The following is a 9,863-nucleotide window of genomic DNA, read 5'->3' on the forward strand; positions in this document are numbered from 1 at the left end:
GCATTTGTTTTTGTGCTGCAGCAGTGTCACTAGTATTTTATCTAAAGAATAAATCAGCAAGCTTCTCCAGCAACCATCAAGAATAAACCTCTGGGGGAGGATCAGAGCTGAGCTAGGTCAGCTTCAGGGCTCTGAGCAGCTTTGCACTACATAGGCTGCTGCATGCTTTCACCCACCCAGTTATTCCTTTCTCCCAGTCCTTCCCCACACAGCTCTGCTGTTCTAGTCCCTGTAGTTGAAATTCTGAGTAAATGCACTTCATCGTCCAGAGTATTTTTTATTGCTGAGTGAGGACATTAGGCTTCATTCTTGTTTTTCTCTTGTTCTATCCTGCTCCAATGTGGATGGTCTTTCTCGGAGAGGGTGGGGGTTGTTTGTGCATGGGATAGAAAGGGATTACCTATTTTTGCTATGGGCATTTTTGCTTTCACAGAATCACAGAATTGCAGGGGTTGGAAGGGACTCCTGGAGATCCCCTAGTCCAACTACCCCAAAAGCACGTTCCCTGTAGCAGGTCATACAGGAAATTGTCCATGTGGATTCTGGATATCTCCAGAGAAGACTCCTCCACTGCCTCTCTGGGCAGCTTGTGCTCTGTCATCCTTGGTGTCAAGAAGTTCTTTCTTATGTTCATAAGGAAATTCCTGTGTTCCATTTTATGTCCATTAACCCTTGATCTGTCATTGAGCATTTCTGAAAAGAACCTGGCCCCATCCACTCGACTCTCATCCATCAGATACTGATAAGCATTTAAAGAATACCCCATCAACTTTGTCTTCTTCAGGCTGAACAGCCCCAGAGCTCTCAGTCATTCCTCATACGGGAGATACTCCAAACCCAACATCAACTCTGTGCTCCTCCAGCAGATCCTCTTTAGGAGATCCCTGTCTCATGAATTGACGAGCCCAGACCTGGACACATCTGTTTTCAGTGGTCTCCAAACAGGCTCATTCTCATAAGCATATGAATATGTGTTATACATAAAACTTACTCCAACCAATTGCTCCTGTTATTATTTACAAGCATCAAATACCTTCTCTTGAAATAAAAAGACACCTGTAGGCAAAAGCTCTGCAGTGGAGAGGAAATAACATCAGAGAGATTAGATTAAAGGAGGATAAAGTTAGTGAACCTGAAAAGCATTTGCAAGCAAGGACAGAATGCGAACAAAATAATAATATATATAGCTAACAGTAAGCTCAGGATGTTAGTTCCTAGTCATTTATGTCCACTGTGTCATTTGTCAAAAAAAAAAAAAAAAAATCACATTTGTCCAAACTTATTCCCCCTCTATAAATCCTGTACACCAGGATTCATTATTCTCTGCCTTGTCATTGCCTATTTGCTGTATTATGACCTTTTATTTTAATTCAAGGAAATTCCCACTAGCAGACTAGAAGAAAAATCCCTATTCTAGTGGATGACTCATTTCTTTGCTGTCATGTCAGCTACTGTAGCATATTTAGCATTAAAATATTACTGGAACAGAAAAATAGGAAAAAAAGAAGTGAATGGAAAGGTCACTAGCAACTAATGTTCTAGGGAGGAATATTGCAAGTGTAAATATGAAAACGACCATGAAAATATTAATTAATAAAAATTGACGGGGATAGCAATAAGAAACGATTGGTCATCCATAGAGGAGATCACAGAATAGTTAAAACAGCATGAATGTGTTTAACGGAGAGAAATGAGGAAGCCAAATTGTAAAAAAATAATAGGAATAAAACAAAAGAGGTCATTGCCAAACTTAAATCCACTAGATAGCACAGATCTAGGTGATACTCAGGAGGTAGACTGTGAAAGTCAGCCAACCATGAGTGAAATATGAAATGCACAGAAGACAATGAAAACTAAAAGCTCTTACTTCACAGAGTTTACATAGTTTTGAAGGTACATATTTCTCCTCCACTTTTCAGCTGTTGTCTATCAGAGCATTGTATGGAAAATTATGGAAGAGGCTGAGCTCCTAGATGCAAGGAGATGGCACTGGGTATTGGATGGTACTGGGTACTGGACTGAACTACACTGTTCTGGAATGGAGGGGAGGAAGGGGAAAATATTTTGACTACTGGGAGAACAATTATGCTTCTTCACAAATAGATGCTTGGAAATAAGAAAGTCTCCTTGTGTACTAACTCCATCCTTTCAAACTCACATAAAGGAAATAGAAGATTGAAGTGCAATTTTGATCCCAGTGAGTAATTTAGGGATATGGTTATATTGAATAAAATTAAAGAAAAATAATTACAACAACCCCATATGAACTGGCCATAGCAATAAATGGACCCATCCAATGAAAAAAAGTATCTAATAGTCAATACTCCCACCTGTTGAATGACATATACCACAGAGGGATGAAGAAAGAAAACAGAGGATGGTTTGAACATCCTTGTTGTACAAACCACAAAGGAAAAAGGGTGTGAAAATGTCATTGAGAAAAATAAAAATAAAAAAGATAGAGTTTTAGAATAATAAAATATGATTTCTAAATTATATTAAAATAGTCACGCCCCTTTAAAATATATAGACAAATCTCTTAAAAGGACTTATTCCTGTAACAACGTGAGTCTGGGGTTTGAATATCACATGCTATAGTCTGATATTATATAAACTCGACTTTTCCCTTTTTGGTATATTTTATGCCTTTCATCACAGAGAAGCTCAATAAAACATTAATATTCTCTCAGAACTCTTACTTGAGCTTAATCTGAAACTGCATTTTACAGGATCTCATCTTCTTTTGGTTTTTGGGTTTTGTTTTTTTTTCTTTGTTAGCACAATTTCGGTTCTTTCACTAAGAGTATTCACAGATTTGTAACGTTTCCTTTGATGCCATAGAGTTCATTCTGCTACTGGTTGTTCAGATATCATATTTTATTCATTAAAACAACAAAAATGGCTTTCATTGGGATTCCTAAAGCTGGCATCCAAAGGTCTTTTGTAACTCAATCTCCAAACAGAGATAGCAATAGAGAGAAAAAAGTTTTCATGCAAAAACCTACTTTACAATGCTTAAGGCATCTGTCTATGGAGATTTATAGATGCAGTATAAACTCCTCTACAATAACAGGTATAATATATGGATTACTCTCTAGATTTACTGCACAGTATTCCAAAATAGTACATTAAAGCTTAACAGTGACATCAACAACACAGGAAAATGATGTAGGGGCCAACAGGTCTCATTTGATAGAACTCTGCTGTCATCCCAGATCCATACTTCTTCAGGAAACACTTTGTCTAATGCCAAAATAAAGTCAAGATGATATTATTCTTGAAAAGCTCAACCTGTGTAATCAGTATCATGCAAATATTACATTACTAGCAGCAAAGTAATCTCTACACATCCTTTTAAAGTGCTTTGCAAGTAATATGGAAGGGATAAAGGTCTTTCCAGCTAAAACTACCAGCACTGGGCACAAAACAATCTATTCATCCCCTGACCAGTCCATACATCTCCTAAACTATCTGTGTGCCATAGCTGGCCTTTCCATTGGTGCACTATTTTAACTGCTTGCTAATAGTGGTCCCAAATGTTACAATGCAGGATATCTCCTGCGTGTCTCTGTGATACAACAGAGGATTTAAAAAAATAACTTAGGAGAATGTGATTATCAAATCTGAACCAGTCCTGAATTCTAAGTTGTTCCATAGCACATAAAAATTAACAACATAATAACAATGAACAAAAGAAGTGCAGCCAGAATAATACCAGGGAATCACTGCCTTTATGCAAAGCTTCCCCATATCATTTCCAGCTGAGTAGCCACAATACTCTAGGACTGTAATTGTAGGAGTGTCAGTAATCAAAGAACTGAAATCTTTCTGAAGATTTTCCAAGGCCCATGATGGAAGCTACCTAAAATTAAGATATCGCTGTGGAAAAGAATTGGAGGGACAGCAGTCTTCAGTAACTTGGATGCATCACAGCTAGTTGTGTAACTATTTTCTCACTTTTTCATTCTTCTTAACTTTTCACATTTACTCACACTTGATAAGAAAAAGAGATGCTCTGACAGTACTTGATAAATCACCTCTCTTTTGCACTTCTGGCACAGGTTTTTTTTCATACAAACTGGATGACACATGGCTTGAACTGGAAAGCCGTAGTGTCTTAAAATCCCTGCTGCTAGTAAAACATTTGTTGAGAATGCTGCTGAGCTATCTTAGGACATTCAGAAACCCTTCAGTCAAGGTTTAGCTGGCACCTCTATAGCTGAGAAATGAAGCTATATATATATATAAAATTGGAGATTTGTCTTGGCATGGCTCACTAAGTTAGAATGAGAAAGAAAAGTCAACTAATATTTATTATAACCTTTACTTCAGTAAGAAGAAAAGACGGTTCAGCAAGTAATCAGCTACTCGAAATCTTGAGTCTCTACAGTAATATATAGCTTGGAGTACAGAAATACATAATGAATAGAAAAGAAAGCCCTTCTACCCTTTTCTTTTTGGAAAAGAAACTCCCTATTTAGACCCTGTAACTCACACAGTTCTTGTTGACTCTTAATCATTATGAATGCAAATAATTAGCTGATGTATTTTGACTACCAATCAAAATCACAGAATTATATCATAGAATCATAGAATAGTCTGGGTTGAAAAGGACCTCAATGATCATCTGGTTTCAACCTCCCTACTATGTGCAGGGCTGCCAACCACCAGACCAGGCTGCTACATCCAGTCTAGCTTTGGATGCCTTCAGGGATGGGGCATCCACACCCTCCTTGGGCAGCCTGTTCCAGTGCATCACCACCCTCTGGGTGAAAAAATTCCTCCTAAGATCCAACCTAAATCTCCCCTGTCTCAATTTAAAGCCATTCTCCTTTGTTCTGTCACCATCAAAATGAGCATATTTGAGTCTGGTTAAAACTACCAAAGTCTGTGCAAAATAAATAAATAAATAAATAAAATAAAAGGGATCAAAGTATTTTTCTGAGCAAAAGTTGGCCATCTGAAGCAGACAGCATAAGCAAGGACAATATCTGTTATGGAAGGAAACTACACAGGTCTTTCTGTGGGCTTCGTTGTCTTTAGGAACAGTTCAGAAACATGGTACCAGGAAATCTCAGCATTAGTTACATGCAACCATCACATTTTTATTCTGTTTCCATTTACTACTTCTCCTTCCATCTCTGACTTTCCAGTTTCTGTTCTTTCGAAAGAGTTCTGCTCAATTAATGTTTACAACGGAACGTATGGGTAAGTGCTGCTATAACTCTTTGGCAAAAATGCCTGATTGAGATTCAAAGCACAGACAGAGCAGCTGTCAGAGAAACCTCTCGTACTCCCGACGTCCTAACAAAGCAGATGATACCACTGGATACAAATTCATCAGCAATTACTTCTTTCCTGTGCTCAGAAACTAAATTCTAAAAATTGTCTCAATATAATTATTTTTTGCATTAATTTTTTTGTCAGCAGATCCATTCAATAATTCACTTACAAGGCTTTCTCGTATAGCTGTTAGCAAGTCAGGGAAAGCAGTTAGCAGAAGTGCAATCAGGCAGGCAATTTACTTTAACTGCCACTTGCTACTGTGAGCCCTTTCCTTCTAGAAAAATCATTCTGAGGTTTTCACTGGTGTACAAAGAATCAGCAGGTCCAAACATCAAACTAATAAAATCACCATCTCCCATTGTGTTCAGACTCATCTCAACTGACAGCAGAACTGGTTCATTTTCCAGTAGTAATTAAGAAGCGGGAAAACTTGCATTTGTCTAATCAGAGAAAAAAATCATTTAGGTACCCAAATCTTTTACTCTGTTGCTTATAAATGATTTGAGTCAGTATATTAACACTATTCCAAATCAAAGTGATTTGTCCTTTCAGGTTGTGGGGTTTTTTTGGTTTGTTTTTTTTTTTTTACTACAACTGATTCATGTTGGAATCTCAATGCTAATTTGCCTGGAATTTTTGATTGACATAATTGTCTTTGATTCAATATGTGACCAACAAAATAACCATTATTCTATAACCTTGAAGATCCCAGAGGACTTTTCAGGAGAAAAAACTGATCTTTACAGGATGCAGCCCTTCTCTATGACTATGAATCAAGTTATCTCTTTTCCACGCAAAGCTTATTCTTTAGGCTCAGTCAATCCTGGCTGCCTTTATATTTATTAACAATAGCACCTGGAATATTTAGTAAAGTTCTTATTGTATGTTAAAGTGTCATAGAACCACATCGTACAGAATAGGAAAAGCACTGATGCTGAGGAATTGTTATTTCAAGATAACATGTTTTAGAGAAACTGGGGAACCTCTACATTAAGAGGAAAGCTGCTTTTACAAATCTATGTGCAAACACATACCTGAATAACTAAATAATATTGACGATGAGGTTTCCATTTCTATACTTTATTTTCTAACATTGCAATTGCAACGCTTTTCTTATCCCCGTCTTGCATGTATTATCCAAGTTATTTCACTCTTTTCTTCATTCCCTCAAAAAGGAGTCAATTTGACCCTTTCTGCTGATTTTGAGGCTATCTTTTAAAAGATAGGAAGAGCGAGAGCATCATTTCATACAGGTAAACCTGAAAGACCTGGGTCTGAAAGAAATTTGGATCCTAGCATTTTTACAGACCATATTATTTTTAGCATTACCATACTTCTGCCAGTGCCACTAACTGGATTAAGTTTCCAACAGAATCCCTCTGGGACATCATTATTTTCAGTCACATTTGACTACTGTCAAGACTGCTCACCAGCTGTGTACCAAGTAAGTCAGAGGAAGATAGCATGTATACATAAAAGCATGAGTAAATCCACTTGTAAGGTAGATAAAACTAAATAACTGGTTCATAGAAATGAAAACTACAACAAATATTTCCATGGAGCCAACTTGTGAAGACCAAAATGTCCTTCATATTAGATCAAAAATCACAAAACAGCTTAAGTGGGAAGGGACCATTGAGCTCCAACTCTCCTGCCAAGAGGGTTGCGCAGGAGCACTCCATCCAACCTGGCCTTGAACACCTCCAAGGATGGGACAGAAAGATAAAGGCAGACTCTAGAGATACTCCAACTCAGTTCAATAGTAACAGTTTCTAACTTTCCCCAGCTTAAGGGCTGCTCAGAGCAATACAGAGACAATGTCCAAATCTTGCACCAGACTCTGCTAAATACATTATTAATAACATATTTATACAAATTTAATTTTCATGAATACATTAGCAAGAAAAAAACAATGAGTTTAATAAAAGACTGGAGGTCTGAGACAGTTCAGTTTTTTACACACGACACAGTTGGTCATGGTGATGTTGCACATCACAACAGAGCAACACTGAGATCTGGTGTTTGCCAAGGTCATTTAATTCAAGACATGCAGAGTTTCAGAATGTATGCAAATAGTTATAATGTCCTTAACAGCTAAGGGAAAAAGGACTCCCGGCACTTAACTTATTTAATCCCAAATCAAACAGAGCAAAAGAGGACAGCGGAGGTTCAGGCTGGAGGTCAGGAGAAGGTTCTGCATCAGAGGGCAGTAGGCATGGAGCAAGCTCCCCAGGGTGGCGGGGAGCTACCCCAATCTACCAGAGTTCCTGTAGCATCTGAACAACAATCTCAGTTGTATAGTCTGATTTCTGGGTGGTGCTACTTGGGGCCAGGATTTGGATTTGGTGATCTTTATGAATCCCATCCAACTCAGGATATTGCAAGATTCTGAGAAATGCTTAAAAAAAAAAAAAAAAAGAAAATCAGAGTAGAAAAATGAATTGAAACTTAGAAGGCTGTAAAAAATATATTCACAAATTACCCTTTCAGGTTTAAGAAAGATGCATCAGAGATGCAATCAAGCAATCTGCATGAACACCAACCCTACCCAAATCTAGAGTCTGCCCTTAGACACATCTAACGCCCTTTTGATGAAATTAAGCTGTGTAATTTATTCTGGAATCAGTTTTTCTCTTCCAGTTCTCATTCACACCTTCACATTTTTCTCGCATCTGAAATATCATTTGGAGCTACAGCTCTCCTCACTTGCAGTAATGTCAGAAGAAAGCAGCCTAAAGGAGGTTTCCTGTGCTATTTCACCAGCCAGGCTTTGGGTTTTTGTTTTTTTTTTCCCCCAATGTTCAGCATCAGATTTTTTTTTAGAAAGAAGAACCCCAAGATCATCTTGCAAAAATGATTGATTTGTTTTTGAGTGTATCAGGTGTCAGGAGTAGAGCCAGAAGCTACTCATAAAGATTAACTCCTGGAACAGAAGGATTAAGTGATGGAAATTTGCAGGGAGTCCTTGTGTCTGGACGAAGCATATGTTGATCCTAGTAATAGATGTAAAGCTTGTAGGGAAATCCTGGATTCTCTACAATCATTTCCTTGCTAATAAGACCTGTGAAGTTGCTTGGTCCTGATGGTAGCACAGTGATTATATTCTAGCAGGTCGATGGACTCTAAAATGCTGTTTCACAGGCACTGAAGTCTTTGATGTTTTAGCAGATGCATCAGTAAATTGTTATAGAAATGTGCCATAGAAACTTATTCTTTGTAACAGACAAATGACATGGTATTGGGTGAGTCACTTCTCTTTCTAGCAGGCTTCCTACCAAACATCAATGATTACCTTTCTCACCTGGTGTTTGGCCACCGAACTCTGCAAATATAAAACACTACATCATGGAATATGAGTGTTACAGTTTGCTGCAGCAAAGACAATTGTACCTCTGTACTTTCAGCTTGTATTTTTATATTTCCTTTATACAAGTATCACTCTGATATACCTGACCCCACCTGATGTTTCACAATAGGTTGTATACGAAGAGAATCATTCCAACATTTTTTTTACTGGAACTCATGGTAGATTGGAGAGATTTCTGAAGCTTGGGCAAGTGCCCATAATCTGCCCCCCTTAAAAGCAAACAAGAGAAGGAAATACAATTACAGACTGAATTTTTAAATATACATTTCCAGGAACAGTAGGAAAAACAAACAAACAAAAAAACAACCAAATTATGTCTAAGTAACTTAAAGACAAATGTAAGAAACAAAGGAATTGTATTTCACTAAGGAAAGGTCAAGACTCATTTCTTCCTATAACTGGACAACCCAGAGATGACAGAAGAAGTAATGCAATACTTATCTTTAAATTTTGAAAGATTGCTGCACAGAGAATCTACTTTTTACATCTACAAGAGTGAATATAGAAAAAAAATGGAGAATAAGAGATTATGTCAAGGAACAGGTAAAAACATTCAAGGGAATCGAGTAGCTAAAAGGACAGAGTTATGCATTTAACTTTGGAGGATTTTAAGAATAAATATCTAGACAGTCATCTACTAGAAAGCCATGTAAATATACGTGATCATGCCTTGGAGCAGGAAAGTGAATAGGTGGATCTGACAGATACTTTAACTGTGTGCTCTGGATTGCAATATATGAAGCTAAATGTAAGAAATTTTCAGAGTTTGAATAGTCAGTCTGGTTATATTGAATATATCAGCTTTCTCCTTCTCCTACCTGTCGGTTTTTAAACACCAAGGATTCCTATGCTCTGTTCCTTTTTCCTAATATATGCATTAGATGTTTCCATCAATAAGTATTCTGAGCAATTCCCAAAGGCAAATTCATAATCTACTGAGTATAATGGCAATTTAGATGGAGATGTCTAAATTCAAGATATCCGCAATAGCTTACATAAATCCTTTCTTCTTTTTAGAAATAGAAGAGTATGTGCAGAGCAAAACAGGAATAAATTGTCTTGGAGTGTGGACTGAAACTACTGTAAAACTGGAAGGCAGATTAAATGTAAAGACCAGTTAAAGACATTGTTATTCAACTTCTCATTTAAAAAAAAGATACGAAAGTACTTTCTGAAGCATATTGCAGAATCACAAGGGCTTTAGAAGTTG

This window comes from Coturnix japonica, chromosome 4 (genome assembly GCF_054131305.1).
Source record: "Coturnix japonica strain WE chromosome 4, WE-NBRP24, whole genome shotgun sequence".
Classification (NCBI taxonomy): Eukaryota; Metazoa; Chordata; class Aves; order Galliformes; family Phasianidae; genus Coturnix; species Coturnix japonica.